Source organism: Phaenicophaeus curvirostris, chromosome 22 (genome assembly GCF_032191515.1).
Source record: "Phaenicophaeus curvirostris isolate KB17595 chromosome 22, BPBGC_Pcur_1.0, whole genome shotgun sequence".
Taxonomy (NCBI): domain Eukaryota; kingdom Metazoa; phylum Chordata; class Aves; order Cuculiformes; family Cuculidae; genus Phaenicophaeus; species Phaenicophaeus curvirostris.
Window position 1 is genome coordinate 1,724,558 of NC_091413.1, and position 22,239 is coordinate 1,746,796.

Sequence of the window (22,239 nt, forward strand, 5' to 3'; positions counted from 1 at the left end):
CACCTTGGAAAGTTCACTTGGCTTTTGCTGTTGTGATGCTGGCTGGACTGCTTACCCGTGCCCGGGTGGTATAAACACCTCCTAGTTAGCAGCTGGGCTTTTTCCAAACCATCATAAACAGTCCACTGAGTTTCCAGCAGAAGCCAATCAATTTCTCTCCCATTATACTGTTCCTTTAGTTGGTTGGCCAGTGGGACCCAGTTCAGCCTTCCATCTCCTTTACATCAGTGGCTCTCCAGAGCCATCCCCTTTAAAAAACGGGTGGAAGGGTTGAGTCGGAATTACAGTTCTCAGAGCTTCATCATTTTAAACTCTCGCCCTTCTGCCACAGTTTTTACTCTGGCCTATGTCTCCCTTTGTGTGTCATACAGAAAGAGAGAGTGCGTGGTGCAGAACAGGTTATAGCTGAAGCTTTAGAATGAGATTTCTGTGCTTCTCTTAATATTAAGCTAGGGAAAGAAGAGACGTATTGGGAAATGTTATGATTGCTATATTAGTGTTTTGGGAAGAGCAATGAAAGCTTTTTCTCCCTAACACTTCAAATATTGACATTGTTAATCTATTCCAAGGGAGAGCTGAATGCAGACAGAAACAGTTTCTTGGGTGTAGAGCAGCAGAAATGCTGTGTCTGTCTGGTTTTCATTCCTTGCAGACAGGACGAGCAGTTGCTAACGCAGTTGCTTTAAAAAATGAGTTAACAGTCAGCCTATCTGGAATATATTTTTCAAGAGTTTGGAGTGTTTCCATTAGTGTGTAAGTACCAAGAAATATATCATAAAAGCCAGTTGGCCTCACAAACTTTGAATCTAATACCAGTTAATTGTATCAAGTTGCAGTTGTCCTAATGTTTTCTATGTAAGGGGTCAGAGTTCCAGCTAACATGTTTCTGGAGTTGTTGGCAGCTAAAAGAGAAAGGCTGCTTTATTGCTCTTTCATAACTGTCCTGATTTCCCTGGCCAAGATAGCACCATTAGAGCTTTTATTATTTTTAATTTTGAAAATGCTTTAGGAACTATTACACAAGGACACCTGCAGGAGCAGAAGAGCTCTGAAGTTGAGACAGTTTCTCTTATATGCTAAAGAAAAGACAAAATTTCAAAACAATTATTTGTGGCTTTGTAGCAGTGATGAACTTCTTAATAAGCCATCTTTCTGCTTAATATCATCTGGTTACATCTTCCCTGTGCTTTTAAATCATTTGCTTTCATTGCATCTTCATTCCCGTTTATGGCTTCTAAGTAGTGTAACTAACCCAAATTTGATACACACCCTCAGTTCCTACACATGTGAGGTTTTGCCCTTCAATTTTTGAACTGTTCCATGAGTAGAGTCAGTAACTTTTAAGAGAGACTGCAGATGGAACTGTCAGCTCCTCTGGTCCCATATCAAGATGGAATTATGCAGTCACAGAAATCAGAGATGGAAAAAAACCATGAGGTCATCTTGTCCATCTCTTCTGCCAGTTCATAACAACTCCCTGCAGAATGTTCTCCAATGAGTTATTTAGCTTAGGTCTGGACCGTGGTTGTGAAAGGACTGCAAAGCCTTCCCTATCATTCTTCTGTAAGAACATGTCACTTGTCTGGTTTTAGTCATAGAAGACAGATTGTATCCATATCACTCCTGTAATGCAAATATTAATAATAACAATGAGAGCAAGTGGCATTTTTGTTGAATAAATTATATTGGCTTTAGGACCAAGCACCTTCTGGGTTTGGTAACTGGCTGGGGGAATAAATGGCAGCTAAGAATTTCTGCAGTAAATTTTGCCTACTCCTATATCTTCTACGAACGATTCATGGTTTGTCCATATTTGCTGGCAATTTGCTGAATTGTTTCGAGGAATAATTTTTGATCTGTTGTTCTTTCACAAGCAGCTTTGAGTGACCCAGAACTGAAATGAGAGGCAAGTTAGTTAAGTACTGAGCAGCTGATTTTTTATATGTTCCAACCAAACCAAGTCGTTGCCACTCCTGATCTTAATTTCATAAGTTTCTGTTGGTTTTCTAGACAAAAGAAAAAGGCTCCGCCCACACAGGGCCACAGTGAACCTCAGTTATCCCTGTACCACCCACTCGTTCCTCGGGAAGGCCCTCAGGATCGCTGATTAACTGTTCAACTACAGGAGCCTGCTCTCTCCTCTGTGGTCCAGCCAGTCGTGAAGGACCATCATCAATGTTGTCTTTTCTTCTGTGAAACCATGTGTGTAAGTAAGTAAGACAGGGAGGGAAGAAGAAAGTCCCTGATAAACCCAAACCCAGGCTGCTGCTCAGCGCAACTGTGTTTTCACAAAGCTTGTGCGTTTGTTATAGGACACTTTTGCATCTTGCAGAATGCAAGGCAAGAGATAAAGTAAATGTTTATTTCATTAAATATCCTTTATGTTCTCATGAAACAGTCATTTTGCAGTAGTAAATTATCAGATTTAGAAGGGTCTGAGAGGCATTTATAGAATAATAATGTCATACAGTGTTCATGGTCTGTTGGAAAGGGGAGAATTTCACTCCTATAGGGAATTGTGAAATGGTAAATAAGTAGGTGAGAGCATGACCCGGGAGATTAGCTTCTGATTGCACTTAATATCAGTGCGGTAGTCTCTGCAACAGGAAACAGGTTTTTCCCATGATGAACATTTTTCCAGTAGGAATAAAATAAGAGAAGTCTCAGACTTATGAACACATGTAGACTTTCATAGCCAAAGTGCTTTAATTTTTTTCCCCTGCCTTTCTTTTCCCTAAATATCTAATTGAAGTAGCATTATTCTGATAGAGAGTAAAGTACAAATTCGATGAGTTGATGAACTCAATGTGAGACCTGGTAGTTCACCCCCAGAGAAATGAACAGCTGGATAATTCTGGTCATTCTCCAAAACCCACAAGGAGTTAAATCCCATTAACTGACTTTACAAAGAACTAAGACATTTGTCTTGGCTATGAGTTTAGTGTCTTCTCTTGAAGAACTTCATATTTTAACCGTAACTATGCCTTTTGAGATACCTCCGGATCTCACTCAGGGAACTGCCCTAAGAAGGTTGTAAGCAAGAAATTGCATGGAGAATTGTGAAGAAAAATAGGAGGTTCTGTTTTTTCTGGAAGGCAAAAATAAAATAAATAAACAAAAAGCTACTCTTCCTACTATAACTTTAATTCTAATGTATTTATATGTTTACCTAATAATGCAAATCAGAAAGGATATAAAGAATTGGTGGGGTTAAGCTGGAAACACTCTAATTACTGCTGGGAGGGGAGGAGAGCAGCCTAGTGTGAGTGTGTGTGAGCACTGTCTGGTGTTTGGCTGCATCCCAGCCCAGAGAGGGTACAGGGCTCGCGCTGAGTTTCCTGCCTGGGGTGGGTCACCGCACACTTCTCTCCTCCACTTTCCCTTTGTCTCAAGATTGCTTTCGGTTAACATCTGGAAGGTTTTTTTACTAATCAACACAATTTCCTTAGCAAGAGCAGAGCAATTTTGTGATTGGGGAATTCCTACAGATTGAGATCAGCCAGAAAAAAGTCGGAGAGGTTTTGGCTTCACTTCCTTTCTCTCTCTTTTTTCTGTTATGTGAAGAAGTGTGTCTGAAATTTGTGTAGTGCCTAGTCTCACTCAACTGAAAAATGTAATGTTCCTTGAAAGGAATACAGCAAGCTCAAGGTTTTACCAGGAACCTTCATTTCTCTCTGAGACTTGAAAAGCTGTTATACCATAGAGTCTGAGCAACACGAGAATGTAGGTCAGACCTGAAGACATGGAACATGTTGTGAACTCCCTTAGGAATCACAAGTCCTCTAGGAAAGTGTGTGAGAAGTATGCAGGGATCACCCACCACTGAAGGGGAAGGCAAACACTTCTTAACTTCAAACACAAATGTTTGAAACAGAGTGAAATAGCCTGTGGGCTTCGGCATTTCCATGGGAATGTAGGAAATGGAACATGTTTGTTACATTTGGAATTGAATACTGAGCTGGAAACCCAAACTTTTCACGCTGTCACTTCTTCAATAAGCTCAAGTGGTAATGAATATTTTGTTCTTTGTTGCACCCAGAAGGAAGCCTTTCCTAATCAAAGTTCCTGTGGATGGGATACCACAGCAAGAAAGACTGGCCTCTTTTTAATAACACCCTGTCTGTTCAGTCTAAACACTCTTTGGGTGCCTTTCCTGCTAGAGAGGCCAGTGTTCACTTAGTTGAGATTACTCAGTTGTTATTTTCAGAGTGCAACATGCTGTACCAATTTGTGATAACAATCTCTTTCACGCTGCTTTCAGTGCAGTCCTCATGTATATTCTTTCCACACAGAGAATTTTTGCTGCCCCAGACTCAACTCTGTTGCAATTCTGCCCTCTTTGTGGTTGGCCTATAAAAGTGTTGGAATGTAGATGGAACACAACTCTCAATATTTCTGGAGAGGATGTCTGGGGATTCTGAACTGTTTTGTGTTCCTGGGAAGAGAGAATGAGCTGAGGTGTATAGTTGGGTTTCACTGATAAGGAAGGAACAGCTTTATTGGAAATGTCCCACACGGAGAAGAGACCCCTGCAACTATTAATGTCCCTGAAAACTGTGTTTTAAAAATTATCTCTTTTCACTCTCCCACATTTCCTTCTGTTTCTTTAGCTGGTAATTTTCTTTGTGCTGTGCTGGTTGAAGTTCTCCAGCTATGAGATGCTGGGAGGTTTACTCTGTTACTTGGCTTATCCTGGGAGCAGGAGATGTTAGCCTGCAGTTGCTTAATAAAAATCAATTAAAATAGAAGTACAGTGATACTCCATAGAATCATGGTTTAGGTTGGAAGAGACCTTAAACTCCATCCAGCTCCAACCCCCTGCCATGGTCAAGGACACCTCCCACTGGATCAGGGGCTCAAAGTCTCATCCATCCTGGCCTTGAACACCACCTCAAAGTACCTTTTCTTCAGCTTTGAGATAGCAGTTACAAAGAGGTATTGAGATACAGGCCAGTTCGTATGGGAGCTGTTTTCTTATGTGAGCTTTTCTGAAGTCATTTACTAATCTTATTGCTAGTACCTTGGAAAACCTATTGCTATCCTTTTCTCCTTCACCTACATGTGCATACACTTTTAAAACGTGATGTTCACCATTTTAGCAACCTACAAAAAGCCAGGTATGCACAGTCAAGTTAAGCGCAGATTTAAATACCCATAGGAACTGCCCCACACAGGATCCCACCCCGAAAAAAATAATACTCAACCTTCAAGTTGCAGTTCTTATCATCAGTGCACTGTCGATCAGGTGAGTTATTTGGGTCTGTATAAAGGAGTGTTGTGTAGCTTTAGAATTGTGAAAGCAGCACAGGAGATGCAGCAGGGTTCGTCTGAGGGAGTCGGTAGCAGAGCCAGTGCTGGAGCTCAGAATTATTTCAGCTGTTTGGAACTTTGACACAGATTTGCCGAATCATACAAGGAGGTTGGAAACGTCCATCAGGCATTCCACGTTGGTGACTTTTGTATAAACCATCTCCTGTCTTTGTGCTGTTGGTGAGCAAAACGAGCCGTAGCAGCAGTGGGAGTACGTGTGCACTCATTGTTTCTGAGGACCCCTGCTCTCTTTGACAGCCTTGATCCTGTCGGTGCTTCCACACTCACACTATATCTTCTAAGTACCTTCATAAATACCTGCACACTTCCAAAAGGAATTCAAATTCCTCTTGCTTCAGTGATCTATTTCCTAAGAGTGGAATGATCGTAGTATTTCTTTCCAAGTGCTTTTTAGACTGTTCCTCCTTGGCTTTCTTTCGCTGTGAAAAGCTGGTTTTGGTTTCTTGGCCTGATTTTTCACTCACATATTTAATCTTCCCTGGCTTCTGATAAACTGCCAAATGTTTAAAATCTGCTTTGGTATTCCCTTGTAAAAGAAGTTGGATTTACCAGAGTTCATCACTGTCAGCTATTTCTCAATTTTCAGTGTTTATTTTGCTTTAAGGTCTTTATAGCAAATGAACAAACAAACAAAGCCCCCATTTTACTGGCTTCTCCTTGTCAGGAATAGGAACTGTCATCTCGCATCTCATGAATTCCATCCTCTCCTCTAGTGCAAACGTTGCTCTCCCCATTGCTAACAACTTCGCCCAGACTCGGTGGGGTTCCTATCTCTGAGCTGTTGGCTGCGTTTGTGGCTCTTCAGATGCTGTTAGGCAGGTGACATGCTTTATGAAGATCATTCTGGAAATACTTCAAATGAGCTCGCTTTGTGTCTCAGTCAGCAAACTCTGCTCCCAACTTCAGGCTAATACTCAGGATTTCCTTGCTGGAGGGTCAGTTTCTGCTTCCCTTACTGCAGACTCACGGTACTCGGACATTGCAGACAGACATAGTTTACCTGCTGTACATTTATTTAGTACCTTGCCTTTTGCTGTAGTAAATGTGGCTCTGAAACTCACCTGTATAAATCTGTACCTACAGGACCCGTTTGTCATCATCTGGTTTGACTCTCTGCAAAGCACAGGCCAGAGGTTTATACCTGTGTGCACTGTCCACTAGGAAGATATTGGATGAATCAGAATCTAGGCAAGCGGAATGGATCCTTTCCTCAGATTTCATTAGAAAGCTGGTCATTTGTCACTTGTCATTTTTCAGTACTACTGATTTATAGGGGGGAAATACTGGTGTCGGGATGGTAGATTTTTGAGTCTTCTTTGTAAATGATAAGACATTCTAAAGCACATCTGTCAGTACGCTAGTTGGATATAGAGTCTTGGGAGGTTGCTGATGCCCATGATACTTTCTGCATGCCTGGTGTATAGGCTAAAAGGTTTGACTACCAAGTCAGGAACTGGTGGTCATTCTTATCTGACACCTGAATATTCCTATGATCATCCTGTGTAATGTTACGGTTCTCTGTGAAAGGCTGTGTTACTGTGTGCATGCGCATGGTCTTGCACTTACAGAAGAAGGTCCTGTTGGTTAAATTTTCTGGCATTATATGGGTTTGTGCAAATGGGAATTTGCTCAAGCTCTGTGTCTGCCAGTGTGTCGTGCCTCCTGTGGGGATGGGTATCTCCAACAACCAGCAGCACGCATCCATGTGTAATTTGCCTGGACAGCCAAAGAATTTATACTGCCAAAGCCAGCTGCTAGTGAATTTTTAACATGCCCTGGTTGGTTTTAAAATGTAGAGTCATCCAGTGCCTGAGATTCTTTTTACCTATTAGTTCGTCTAGTAGCATTTGTCAATATTTAGTTGATATTCTGTATGGCTTTTGCACATATGGAAGTTGTGCCCTGGAAACTAAAGATCTTATGAGAGAGAATAATCCCATGTTTCCAGCATAGAACAAACCCAAGAAATACAGAAAGTAATACTGAAGAAGACGGGCGGTCAGGAAAATGAGACAAGCATCCAGATCTCAGAATTTTCACTGTTGATTACATCTGTAAGACTTTGGAGTTCCATAGAGCTGTAATTGTACTGCGTCCTTACCACAATAGTTTCTGCCACTAACGAATGTGTTTTCACCAAACGCTTGGTCCACGAGGTGTGTCCATTGTGCCATCTGACAAATAAATGCTTATTGAATGGATCTGCAAGATCCACCAAAGTAAAGTTTTAACCGCTGCATAAGTTGTTGCTGTTGCCTTTACACAAATACCAGATAAGACACATGACCTTTTGTATTGCCCATAATATAAATTGCTAAGGGGGGAGACAGAACCCATGCAACAGTTTCTTCCTCTATTTATGATTGAAGAACAGTTTTACCAAATAGCCATTCCTCAAAACAAAAAACATCTGGTTGGCAGAAGTGCCCTGTCAGCAGACAGCAGCAATTACACTGAGGCCAAACAGCATCTTAATTAGTTACAAGGCAGCCCAGCTGACAGAGAGAGGACCCCTTCACAGCTACATAAATCTGTGGCAAATTCATCCTTTTATTTAACACAGACACCCCACTTTTCTTAAAAAATTTCAGTCTCAAAAAGGTTTTCCGATCAGAAAGCAAGCGTTGTTTGAGCCTTTCTCCTTCTGAATGAATAAAAAAGATTTCCCTCCATTGATGTTTCTTTGGGGATTTGAGCTGAGGAAACAGTAGTAGGAGGAAGTTTGAATGTAAGCCTGGATACACAGGCAAGTGTGAGCCATCAGCCAAGTGCTGAATCCTAAACTATTGACTATAACCAAGGTCTTATCCAGTAGGAAGGTCTGTCAGGCTCAAAGAGCGGGTATCAACCTGTATTTCAGCATCCGGCTCAGGAGAAATGTGTCTCTCTTCGGGTAGGAGGTAAGCTCCGAGGGGCTTCATCTAAATAGTGTATTGCAAATTTTGAGGGTTTCTGGCTTCAGCTTAAAGCCATTTCTTCTTCTGAAGCTCAGGAGTTGTCTGCTACCTGATCTTTTCATCTTGCATGTTGGATTGAAGTCACTTGTCAATCTTCTTTTTGATGTATTAAATAGCTTTCTTGGTCTAATAATTATCTTAGTATCTCCAGACCTGAAATAATCCCATCCTCTGTTAGTTCTTTTTGTTGTCTGTAATTTTTTCAAATTTGATTATAGGGAAGTTTTGTAAGATATGCCGGTTTTACCCATGCATATGTTAAAATCATCCTTCTACTACCCATTTCCATATTTATATGTACAATAATCACTAAGTGCATTTGCTAATGTTTTGTTAGAATAAAAAAAGAAAGACATAAGATAGAACTGAAAAGGGACGTGCAACAACTATTTCCCATTTAATCTGTATCAATGTGTCTTGAGAAATGAAATTTTAGATTTTATTTCAGACTTTTTGCAGAGAATATTCCTCACATATAAGGCACTTTGATATTCAACTTATTAAGTCCCCATTGTCTTCACTCTTCGATCCATTCTGTTGTACAGAACCCCTAAACAGCTTCCCTGAACATGCTAGCAGGACAGACCTACGAACGGCTGGGATCTGGACTACCCAGAGGCTGTGTGATTGTCTTCAGTCTCTGTAACACAAAAGTTCATCACAAGTGATGTGTAGAAACCAGATCTGCTTTCAAATTCTGCTGATTCCAGCATATCTGGAATGTAATAGTGACAGTTAGAACGCGTGTAGTCATGGGTTTGTTATGATAATATTGCACGCTAAAGGAGGCCCAGTTCTCTAATAACAGAGTGAGCATCGCTGCCTGCAATACGTACGTGTGTCTGTCTGCGTTCCAAGTGTCGCTGGGTGGGGCCGTCAGGGAAACCAAGAGCAGCTGTGGTGGCGAAAGAGGGGGAATAGAAGTTTGAATTATTGTTAACACATGTACCACCCTCCTAACCCCCGCTTACACGGGCAGAGCACGCTGCTGAATAAACCCCCTCTGGATATGTTTGTATTCCAAAACATGTCATAAGGAAAGATTAACAGTTTTAGAAATGACTCTTTTCCTTGGGATGAAGATTTCATTTCCTTGCCTGGTATTCTTGGAAACGTTTCAGAAAGCTGAAAGCAGAATAAAAAAACCCCGATGAGATGGTTGTTAAAACCTGACCAATGTCGGGTTTCACTGGTGTAATGGAGCGAACTGTGAGCAGGGCGTAAGGATGTGGTGTGGGGAAGGCCAGTTTTTCTCCACGAATTAGGCTAAAATTGTTTAGGAGTTATTGCACTCTGGGAAGTTTGTGGATTTGCCAAAAGATAAAGGCTTGTTTTCTAAGGAAAACTTTTTCCTCTGTTACAAGGAAATGATATAAAATTATTTCCTCAAAATAAAGAGATTGGATTCTGTTCTACAGGAACAAAAGTGTGATGGAACTGGCTGCTCAGGGCAGGGGTGGAGTCTCACTCCCTAGAGGTGTTCAAAAAATGTTTGGCCATGGTGCTTAGGGACGTGGTTTAGCAGGCACGGTGGTGGTAGGACAATGGTTGGACTGGATGAGCTTAGAGGTCTTTTCCAACCTTAATGATTCCATGACTCTCTAAAGAATTTCACTTTCACATCTGCCTTCTGCCTGTTTATTGTGGTCCCTAGAGAGATGTTCAGGCCTTTCTGGTTTCATGTCTCAGTAATGTCCACTGCCCAGCTCCTACCCCAACACTTGTACCTTGCACATCACAGAGACCAAGCCACACCCCGTGACAACAGCCTGAAGGGTTTCGGGAGATAAATAAATGAGAACAACGTACCAGCAGGACTGCAGGGTTTTTACACAAACTGAAAATCACATTTAATCCATTTATTGGAAGGGTATTTAAGACCCCAGCATGGCCCCTTTATTGAACACATTGCTCTGCAGTTCTTCCTCACTTACAAATCAAGTAACCACCTCCTCATCTACCTCATTCTTGCTGCTGCTTAAGGAGAGCAAAGATAAACTCCTCTTGTGGACTAACTCTATAGAATGAACTCTAGCCAAAGCAATAACATGTGAAGTTAATTACTATCTTACAGACAAGCTGGTTTTCAAGGGCTCTTAGAAGGCTCCTGCCGACCACGGTATAGTCATGAACAACACCGGAGAGAGGTTTTCTTGTGAGCGGGCACGCTACAGCATGCGGCATTTCAGATGTGCTATGCTTAATTGACATTAGAGCGGAGGTTTTGCATAAACCCTGGTCCAGTGCAGCGTGGAGCTCAGCAGATTTCAGTGCAGCTTTCAGAGTGGGGAAGGCAGAAGAATGCACTGAGGGTGGCGAGGGTTTGGGCAGCACACTGAGCGCTAGCACTATCTGTGTACATGGCGTGTCCCATTTTCCAGTAATGATGCAGCTGCACTTTTGCTAGCAGCAGCACAGTCGGGCTAGCTACCTAGTAATTAATAGATATATGAATGTTAAGACCAGAAAAGACTGTTGTCATCATCTAATATGATCTGCTGTGTAATTTCTCTCTATTCATGCCTGCCTCAGATTCAGTAGTAGTGCTGGAAGCGGAATGTGGTTTTGCATTAAAAGCTCATCCCTTGCTGCTTCTTATTCCTTCCAAATGGATAAGCCTCTGCTCGGATACAGTGAACAACATTTTTTTCTGTATAAACTTTACAGAGCAGTTAATTTTTTTTATTTACAGGTGATAAGTGCTGTTCATTATTCTCCTTGTTTCCTTTTGTTTCTGTTCTAAAGTCTCTACACTTCCTAACTAATTTAAGCTGCTATCAGTTTCTCTTATTTCATCTATGCTCTTTGTAGAAATAGCTGTGTGATTACTTTTGCATCCCCAGTGTTTTATAAGTGGTTTTATCTGTTCTTAACTAATTTAACATTCTTTGCTGCTCGTGAGATCCCATTCTTTCTCCAGCAAGTAAATGCTTTTATATAGTTCGCAAGTATTATTCACAGTTTTCTTTTATTTCCTCTAAGATTTTTTGTCTCATAATTGTTTTTGTCATAGTGAAATGGTCCACTTTAAAGCAGCAAGTATGCATATTATTGATTTAGCCTCTATTTTGTCAAAACAAATATTCCAGCACCTCTCATTTTTTATTATTAAATAAATCTCTTTTCCCTTCTCAAAAGTTCCACTATGCCAGGTAGCTTTTGAGGGAGAAAATGATTGGCATCATTTGTAAAGAGGAATAACTTTTTGTTTGTGTGTTACTGGCAGTGTGAAGCCTTCAGGAGGCTTCAGCTATCAGTACAAAGATCAAAATCACTCATTGGAGTGCATATTTCCTACCCCTTTCAAACAAGTGTTTAAGAAGTGGGCATTTATTTCTCTGGTGTGAGGGACTGTGAGTTCTCTTGTATGGGGAATTCTGATCTATGGAGTAACAATTCAAACACAGGATGATGAGAAGGCTCTGCTCACGTGATGGGAATCAGTGAAGGGATCCTGTATAACAGCTCCTCCCCTGGGTCGTAAGTGGGATTGAGCTTCAGAGCTGACAACCCAAACCCTTACCTTGTGATTTAAAGACCTGCTGCCTCCAGTATCAGGAGTAAAAATCCAGAGATGTCTTTGGAGACTTTATGTCTGCTTTATTTTCGTTATTTTTCTTAGTCTAAAGTAAAACATTTTGAATTGAAAAGTGTGTATTTTGGTTTTTGCTTTGAAGGGAAGAAATAGTCACTTGGTTTCTTTGGATGGCTGTGATATTTGCATGTGGTACAGCAGAAATCCTTCTTTTCGCAGTCTGACATCTCCTTCCCCTTGTGTATAGACTTAAACTGCGCCTGCAGCCTGCAAGGCACCTTCCTGCTGGCCCCAGGGACCAACCTCGGGCAGGCAGGGTTGTAGAATCATAGAAAAAACAGGTTGGAAGAGACCCACCGGATCATCGAGTCCAACCATTCCTATCAAACCTCAGCAAAATCCCAGCTCTATTGTGCTTTACAGCCTGCCCTGTTGGGAAGGTGATATGTTCATAGGCACGGTAGGCAAACAGGCATCCTGAAGAAGGGACTGAGGCGTTTCATGGTGAAGAGAAAGCCACTAGCTAAAGTCATGGTGTTGCCTGAAATGGAAAACTTCTGTTCAGTTTTCTCCTTGTCCCTTTGTCTGAGGTGGGGCTTAGCTGGTGGAGGCAGGTGAGTGTAACAAATAAATGAAGAAGGAGCACACCGAACACAGAACATGAGCAGGAAATCACAGAAAAAGGGAACAGCAAGAGGGACTGTGAGAATAAGGGTGAGATGAAGAAACAGCAGTAGGGGAGGGTCACACGGAGCTAATCTGTAGGCTAGTTAGTCAAGCACGCATTGTGTGCTGCTACACGGGAATTGAACAGCTCAGTGTATTTAAAAGAGAAAAAGCAATCATAGGCTGGCCAGTCCCTGATAAAACAGTGTGTGTATTGGGTTTGTACCGTTCTGAAGAGCAGTCTGTATATTCCCTTAAAATAAAAAAGAAACAACCTTTTTATTGTCCATAGCTCTGTGTGAGCAGCAGCTCTTGCCCTACACTTGCTTTTCTCGGAATAATTTATGCTGTAGGCTGCAGTGAAGTGTAAACACTCGATGTGCTTCTAAATAAGTGAGTTTAGGTGTTGGAAGACATCTAGCCACATTACCACGAAGCTCCACATGGGTTCATTTTCCCAGCTTCTCAATGCTGTACTTGTACGCTGAACTCCAAGTGTGCTGTTTGGCAGCACTGGCACACCCTGAGGAATTAAATCCATCCATCTTCTGGGTGCAGTGTTTTTCTTAATCAGCAGCAGCTAGGTCCTGAAATTCAAATAATTGGAAAGTTATAAAAAGTGTTGGACCTCTTCAGATCTTAGATAAGAGATTAGATAAGAAGCCTGCAAAGGAAATTTTAGGATTATTGATAACAGCGCTATTATAACAGCTGACACCCTTCCCTCCAGGATTGTAAATCAGTCAGTGCCCTAATGAATTCGGGGGGTGTTCAGAGCAGACTGGTGTATGGTGTAACAGACTGTCAAAGTCTCCTGCCTTCTGCCCTGGAGGCAGCGAAGTATCAGTAATGGGAGAAACAATGCTTCAAGTTTATGAAGCCCAGGGTCTTCTCCTGGGATCCAAAAAGCTGTGAAATCCAATGGCCTGTTTTTTTGCTTTTTGTGTTCTCTCTATTACCATGTATTTCCCTCCCCGTCCTCTATCTATCCGGTTGTTAGGACCTTCTTTCTGCAGGGTACCCAGCCTGTAGGATCTCCTGCAACACGGACCTTTCCAAAGGGGCTGTGGATGTTTCAAGGTTCCTTTGCCATGAACCTTGTGAGACAAGGAAGAGACAGTAAGCAGAAGCTTTCGTGTGTCTCACAGCTGCCTTCCTATCAGAGTCAAGATCTGATTTCACTCCTGAAAGGTCCTATTGTTTCCAGTGAGGGCTGTGAAACGGTTACTTGTTGAGTGACAGTGAATGGAGGGGCAGCTGGGCAGGCAAGGATGGTTCTCCCTGAACAACTCACAGCTGTGCGCTGGGATGGCAGATGTGAGGATTTGACACCCTCTTTCCCCCAGGACAGAGTATGGGAAGCTGCTGGTTTCAGCCTGGATGAGGCTGCATGGAAAAATACCTTTCCAGATCTGAATAACCTCCACTTTCTCAAAGGAATGCTCGGGTGCTCTTTTGTACAACTTATTGCCAAAAGGAATGTGTGTCAGATTTTTGCTGCAGGTTATTGACTAAAAAGAATGTTGTGGGCAAAAAAAAAAAAATGCAAACAGTTGTGACTGAGGATGTATGGGCAAATCGGAGAGATTTGATAAGCAAATGGCTGGTGGCACATGTAGCTGCTACTTGTTCTCCCTGACTCTGGGAACCACACTGAGCATCTGTAGCCTGGTTTTATCACATTAACTTCTGCACACAGCTATAAGATTTCTAGCATTTAGTGGTTTGTCCATAGTTGTTTGAGTGGCTAATTCTTCATCCTTTCTGACAGGAAACTGTTCTACCACCTTCAAATAGATTATCCCTGGGATTCATCCTGAGATTTCGTATTGCTTTGTTTTGTTGCTCCTGGATTTAACCTGTTATAATTTCAATACCATTCATTCCCTTTTTTAAAGACATTACACAGTTATTAAGTTTCTATCTTACTGTTTGTTTTCACATTTCTCACATTATTTATTGGTTGGCCAAATAGTAAGCCAAAAGTTCAAGTTCAGGGCTTTCTGAAGTTTGGACTAATTAGCGGGAGGGTAAATATGTTAATCCACAAAGTAAAAAGTTTTCCAATACGGCTCAAAACCCCTGCAACCAATAAGGAATGAATTTTAATGGAACAGTTCAAAGTTCTAAGGTCTCACATCAAAATTTAGGGACAGACAAGACAGGAATAGAAGAGTGACCAAGATTTATTTCACATCTGTTTTGGAAATGAACAAAGTGGCAGACAGCTGAGAGCTTCCTTACGTTCACTTATATTTTTCTTGGGGTTTGTGGGAAAATGAGAGTTAGAAGCAGAGCAGGTGCTAAAGCTGACGAAGGGCCTCTTGTCATGATCATCGTGTTATACCCTACAGAGGGATCTTGTGTCAGAAAAAGAGAGGAGTGAGAACTGCATTGCACATTGTAGAGGAGGCGTTCTGTTGCCCCCAGGCAAGTGGACACATCTCATGCAATGTTTGCCTTGAGAATGTCTGAATGGATCCTGTCACTCGTGATGCTGATGTTTTCAGGCAAGCAGGCCATGGCTAGCACTCACCGTGGTGACCACATGTAGCTGGGGGTATAAAGACACCCCGAATGACAAGCAGCAGTATCTGGACCTGGGGAGTCAGAGAGGACTGGTGGGAGCAGCACAAGCTGTTTGGTTGGGAGTGGGAAGAACTGAGTTTTCTGAGAGCTGGTCTTAGTTGTATAGGGCGGGAGTTCCTGTTGGGCACGAATGCCATTTGCCTGCTGCTTTACCCTGACCATCAACAGCCCATGGTTATTTGGAGTCTATAAATAAAATAGGACAAAAGCAGCTACCTGCATGGAGTCTGTAAGTGCTTTTAGGAAAGAGTAATTTGTCCTCTAGGCAGGGAGACCTATCATCGGGATTCGTCACTCCATCCCTATTCCCAAGGTCCTTTAGTCAAGTTATCCTTGGATTCCTTGCCATAGAATCATAGAATAACCAGGTTGGAAGAGACCCACCGGATCATTGAGTCCAACCATTCCTATCAAACACTAAACCATGTCCCTTAGCACCTTGTCCACCTGTCCCTTAAACACCTCCAGGGAAGGTGAATCAACCCCCTCCCTGGGCAGCCTGTTCCAGTGCCCAATGACCCTTTCTGTGAAAATTTTTTTCCTAATGTCCAGCCTAAATCTCCCCTGGCGGAGCTTGAGGCCATAGTCCCAAGAGAGTTCTTGAAAGCAGGGGGTTCAGAGAGACTGAGATCACATCAGGGCCAGACCTTGCTGTTCTTTTGAACCCAATCCTGAATGCCTTCCAGTTCTCCCATCTCCCTTCCTGGGCTCCTGTGGCCCAAGGAGCTGATTAGTCCAAAGGCAGGGCTTGGAGGTCAGGTGTGGAATATTTGTCCATCAAAACCCTTTCGGCAGTTCTGTATGTACACACACATTCACACACTTCCAAATACTTGTGTTTATGTAAAGATGCGTGCGGCCACAATGCTCTTTTTGCCCAACTAAAACCAAGTACCAGCCCGCACAGCCCTGCACAAACACATTCCTGATTCCAGGCTCCCTGTCCACATCCTCATTTTGCAAAACCACCTCCAACACACAAATAACTGAATCCCAAGCTGACACCCAAAGATGTGTGTTCAAACGCTTCCACACATAAACTGTATGGGCACATTCATATAATGCAATAAAAATACTTCTACGTGTACAAAATCTTACTGCTTGCAGGAGCAAAGAAACACACAAGCAGTGCCTACATGCACACGCATACACAAAAGACAGGAATCACTCAGCAGCTCCAGTGTTTATGCTGGCAGGAGAATGTCAGTCACTGCGCAGCCTGCCTCCAAACAGATGTTTGATTGTTTTTGGGTTGCGGTTTAATTGTTGGATAGTGTTCCAGCACTCAGAGGGGATCGAAAATACTCCAGGTCTGCAGCTGCAGCAAATGCCAACCTTAAAACAAGGCAGATTCTGAAATCATTGCTCCGGGGGAAACTGCTCACGCAGGAAACCTTAGCCAAGCCCTGCATTAATGCTACTTTGAAGTCAGAAAATTAATCTCTGCCATTTAAAAAAGTTCTGTTTTTTCAGGGCCTTTTGTAAGTTTATCTAAGACAAAGCCAATTCCTTCTAGGCAACTGTGATGGTTTATTGACTTGCCCAGGCTTAGAGACTTTATTGGGCCTCTCTTCATTTTCCAGAAAGTCTTTCCTGGATTCTGACCTGCATTTCAAGGCTCCTGGTGGAAGCAAGAAGCAACTTACGAGGAGCGGCTGAGAGAGCTGGGGGTGTTTAGCCTGGAGAAGAGGAGGCTGAGGGGAGACCTCATTGCTCTCTCCAACTACCTGAGAGGAGGTTGTGGAGAGGAGGGAGCTGGGCTCTTCTCCCAAGGGACAGGGGACAGGACGAGAGGGAATGGCCTCAAGCTCCACCAGGGGAGATTTAGGCTGGACATTAGGAAAAAATTCTTCACAGAAAGGGTCATTGGTCCCTGGCAGAGGCTGCCCAGGGAGGGGGTTGAGTCACGTTCCCTGGAGGTGTTTAAGGCATGGGTGGATGAGGTGCTAAGGGACATGGTTTAGTGTTTGATAGGAATGGTTGGACTTGATGATCCGGTGGGTCTCTTCCAACCTGGTTATTCTATAATTCTATGATTCTATTAGGCAATCTCTTAGTTGCTAGTCAGTTTTTATTTCATTAAAAGACTTGAAATAATAGGCCTTTGTCAAGAAGAATAAGTACTGTAAGACTGCACCTCTGCTCCTCTGGCCATGTAAGGGAGCAGGTTGCGTTGTCTGGATGTGCCTCTGGAAAGAGACGCTGGGACTTTAGGGCTGGTGGTGGGTGGAGGAGCGTATGGGACAAATGCTCCACATTTAGCTTGGATTTGTGGGAAGAATTAGATGTAAGGGAGGGTGTGGCTGTTCTTGTTGAGGAGAAATGAGAGACATTGAGAAACTCAGTGAGGGTAAGGAGAAGTTCAGAGGATCCCCTGAAGAAAATTTCACTGTGGATAATCAAAATATCAATCAAAAGCGTGCCTTTGACCAACTGTTTTGGATTCATTTGAAAGGACAGTTGGATCACTGGTTCTCTTGACTCAAAATATTTCCTGGGAACAGTTTTTTTGAAGTAGACAGAACAGGGTTGGACCTGTTGTGAGGATTTTGGAGTCCTTAAGATCCTACGATAGCCTGCTGCAAGAAAGGCAAATGGGATTTGTATTCAGTAAGTGTCTTATGAGTAGCTTGAGATTCAGAATGTTGTGTGAGATCCCTGGTATCCGCACTGTGAATTTGGAACAGGTAACTCTGGGTTCCTCTGGGATGAAAGACACTTGGAAATCCTTGTGACTATTGTAACAATGAATGAATCCTTTCTGTGGCCTTATCATAATATAAACATTGTAGATTAAAAGCTTTTTCTCTGCTGTTTTCAAATTGAGAGGGATCTTTTCTGCAAGGCTGCAGAGGAAAAGCATATGCCCAAGTCCACAAACCAGCTTTCCTAGTTTCATGTGGTATTGAACAGTGCTTACAGATAGTAAATTACTCCTTTGGTTAACTGAAGCAATCCTAGAACGTGTTTAGAAAAAAAAATCCTGAAAAGACAGCCAAGAAAAGACCAAAGAACAGGTGCAGGGTCTGCCATTCCCCTAAATCCACACAGACTCTGTTGGTGTCTGATGCAGTGCTACCTTGACAACTCCAAGCTCAAAAGCTGTAGATTTAATAAGTGTCAAGAGCAAGGACTGGAGCAACAAACTAATGTAATGGCCCATCAGAGCAAAATATGACATCATGGAAGTTGTGTGGTCAGCCCGTGGTTAGGTAAGCTTCGGCACAGCTGTCTCAACCAGATTATCCATTGCAGACTTCCTTAGGTCTGAATTTTGGGCCATATACATGGGTATTTTTCACTGACATTTTTCCATTTCCATTCTCCTCCTTCACTTGGAAAAAAAGAACATCTCTTATTCCAATATTTGTTCCAGTTTCTGTAAACTACCTCTTCTGCTGAACTGACCTGGCCAGATGGCGTTCCTTGTAGCTCACACATAGTCAGGAAAGCAAGAATTGGAAGCTTAACCACATTAAAAATCTATATTGTATGATTTGAGGGACAGATAAAAGCAGAGGTGGGCCTGCTCGCAGCCGTGTTATTTTCCTGCTGGATTTCTGCTGCAGCTTATTTTATCTTCCTGTAGTCTCATATTAGATGATAACTTTTTAATCTTTTCTGAGGCAAACCCAAGTTTCTTGTCACATGTATGCATACCATCGTACACACAGATATATTCACTTCCAGACTGTATTAGAATATACAATAAATATATTTTTATCTCTTTCCACTTCATCCAACACTCTTTCCAGGCCTTGTGTCTCTCCCAAATCTTATTCTTGAACTCTGTGTTAAGTCATTGTTTTCTTTCTTTTCCCACTGCTTTTCAATTAGGTTCCTCAGGGTCTTCTTATCAGCATCCATTTGCTACACAACATCAGTTAAATATGTGTGGCAGACTGCTGAAGGCTCCTTGCTTGTTTCTTTCTCCTCAAACTGTTTTCCATGTTGCGTTCATTCTTCTTTTCCTCTCTGAAGCTCTTTCAGAATGCTCTACTATGCTATTTAAACAGCCTCCTAAACCTCACCCCTCTAACAATCACAAGCTTTGTAAATCTTCTTTTTTACAAACAAGTTTTACAAACCCAACTATAGTAATCCATGAAAAGTACTTCACTAGCTTGCATGTGATGAGCTACCCTGGAATCATTCCAGTTTAGAAGGCAAGTTTTCTTGGAGCAGAGGCAATGTTTTCTTCTCTTCGCTGCATTGTGTTGAGCAGAACCCCCAATACAGCATTGACTCGAACAAAATGAAGTTTTGATTCAGATAATGTTGGATGGGTTTCAATCCAAGTCAAGTTGTACTCTGTTATGCAAATACTGCCAACTTCTTCAACACTGGAGGTCGTTCCAGTCTAAAAACAGAGTCTTCCAGTTTGTACTAAATGAAAAGGCGCTCAAGCCAAAAACTCTCATACACCTCGATTTCCTGTGGTGAGATTCAAAGTACACGGATGTGTACTGATAACAGTGGGTTACACTTACTTAAGACCATTACTGAGCTTTTTAATAAGAGCAATTATCTGTGTAGGTAGGTGCAACTGCCAAAGAAAGATCTAAAGTAACAAAGGTGTAAAACCAAACACAATAAGGCAGCCAAGTTATTTCAGCAGCCTTACTGGAAAACTTATGTAATGCAGAGATGGGAAGGCAGAAGGAAGATCGTTGGTAACCAAGTAGAGGTAGTTATCCTAATGTGGCAACAGATACTTGCAAGCTTCATCAAAAATCAAAGAGCTTTTCTGAATCAAAAAGCTTTTGTGTCCTGCAGGAGAGCCCAGGGAAGTCAATTTCTCAATGACTTTCAGATTTACCAGCTTAACAGTGCTAAACCCCTGCGACAGATAAAGCTCAAAATGGAAAATTCCTTGCATAAAAAGAATAATTTATTATCTAATTGGTACATTTGCTAAGAGGAGATTTCAAACTGAAAATGAACAGTGGAGGCGAGGCTAATTGTCCCTCTTTGTGGGAAGAGTGGAGTGATTCACTGATCTAGGACTCCAGCAGAACAGAAGTCAAGTGGGTCTCAACCCTCTTACCAGTACATGTTGTAATCACCTGGAAAAATATTATTGCTCCCTCTGTGGCTTTTCAGTCAGGCTGTGCCCAAATGCTGTGTAATGAGAGCCAGGTATCTAGACAGAGGGGTGGGTGGATTAAGGCTGAATGGTTCACTAAGGTCGAGCTTCTCTTCTTCTCCTGCTCTCCAGACAGGACGAGGTGGAAGTGTCCTGCTAATGCTCAGCCTGATCTGTGTCAGAAGCTTCCTAGGTTTTTCAGTCTGCCACTTGTAGCAAACCTTTAAATCCTGTCTAATGAGGACAAAAGCCAAAGGAGTTAGTCCAGTTTACCTCATTTAGTTCTATCCCATCTCTTGAACTGAGCTAAAGCTGATAAACCATGATCCTAATATTGTTCAAGTGTTGCCTTTTGTTTAGTTAAACAAGTTCAGTTGAGCTAAGAAAACATCTTTTCCCAGTGTAGACAAAACCGAAGGGCTCTGAAAGCCACAAAGGATGGAGTGAAGAGAGGACCGAGCTAAGGCGGGACGGCTATGAGTCAGGCATAGCTACTCTGCCTTCCTGAGAGCATGCCTTAGGAATAATGATGAAAAAACTCAAACAGCATATGCCAGAATGCTGCTCTTTGCCTTTCCATGTGGCTGATTGTTTTGTTAAGCCAATCTTTGAAAGGAAAGGAAAAACAAGGAATCAAATTCTTTCCTGTGCGAGCTCCCTACAGGTAGTTTTCCGGGAGCACATGTGTCTTTTAAACAATCACTTCTAATCCTAGACCTGCTTTATGCGCCGAGATGCCATTTCAAACGTGATTCCCCACATAGCCAAGATGTTTCTCCCCCTCCCGCTTTCTCCCTCCCTCCCCTCCACTACCTAGTTCAGCCGTGCAGCACAGTTCTTTCAAAGTTTTCTTTAGGGAGTATCCTGCTTCGTTGTGCCAAGTGATGCTCCGCTGCGGTAACTTGATGGAGCGTTTGTGCCAAAGGCTCATCCCGAAGGGAGGTGGTGTGCATGTGCTGGCTGCGGGAGAGTTCAGGGAGGGGAAGAGCTGAATAATTTATGCCTTTGCTTTACAGCCCTATCCGAGGCCCTTTTAATTCTTTCCTGTTTGTTTTTCTCCCTCCTGTGGCAGCATTTAGTCATCTCCTCACAGTGTGTCTTGGGAAGGGAAATGGAGCATTTCCAAGGAAGATGGATCATTCTTCCCAAAGCGGGTCATACAAATTACACGTTAAGCAGATCAGACCCACAGGTCCTGGCTACTGAGAGTGTTGCTCACAACAAATGCTGCTGTAAGGGAAGGATAAAGTCAGAGCGGATCTCTCCGATATTTTTCAGAAAATTTAGTGTCAGCACATATAATTTTTTGCTCCTTTGAGACGTTTCATTCATTTTATTTGAAACTGATTTGAGACAAACTAGTAACGCACAGGAATTTGGAAAACTGGATGTAAACTGTAAGGAAAGGAGAAGGAACAAATTGAATTTGGAACAGACCAGCAGTTAATCCAAGCATTCATCCCGTCTTGAAAAGATCACAGCCACCCCAGAAGGGATGCTAGGTGCAGATCTGACTGGTAGTGACTTCTGCCAATGATATCGGTTCATATTGCTGCTGTAATGTAGGGGCTGATCCTGCTTCTACTGATATAAAGATTCCCTTGGTATTTTAGTGTCCATGAACTGAGGACTTCAATAAGAAAATAGGTACAGATTGTGCTGGGATTCAGTGTCCAGGTACTTCTGTCCAACCCTTCGTACACCATCCACACCAGCACACCCAGCACACCCAGCACACCCAGCACCCACGAAGGTTCAGACTTGATTTAAGGCTTCACATAAGTGAAGCACAGACATTTGGGGAGACTAGTAAAACCCTTTTTAAAAACAAACAAGAACTGTTCTCACCGATCTACGATCTAATTAACTGTGTTTGCGTTGATGCAAACATTCTGTCAGATTGAAATGAATATAAATGATTGTTCAAAAATAAAGGAAAGGATTCTTTTTTTCAAGAGCATAGTCTGCTCTAATGGGATCTAATAACTCTTAATAGTCCTCCATAAAAGTAATAGTGTACTTAAATCTCCACTTGGCAATATTCCAGGGCAGAAAAAAAGGCTTTTTAAAAATGG

General features: G+C 42.3%; 2 long non-coding RNA genes across 3 annotated transcripts in view; one reads left to right on the forward strand and one right to left on the reverse strand.

The window, feature by feature from the left end:
• Positions 1-22,239, forward strand: part of LOC138730043 (uncharacterized) — a 120,893-nt gene that overhangs the window by 33,384 nt on the left and 65,270 nt on the right. The window lies entirely within an intron of this gene.
• LOC138730044 (uncharacterized) lies at positions 8,592-21,127 on the reverse strand. Its single transcript, XR_011338991.1, has 3 exons — positions 20,978-21,127; positions 12,920-13,076; positions 8,592-9,183 (listed from the first exon to the last, which is right to left on the reverse strand). It is a non-coding gene; the product is annotated as an uncharacterized lncRNA (long non-coding RNA).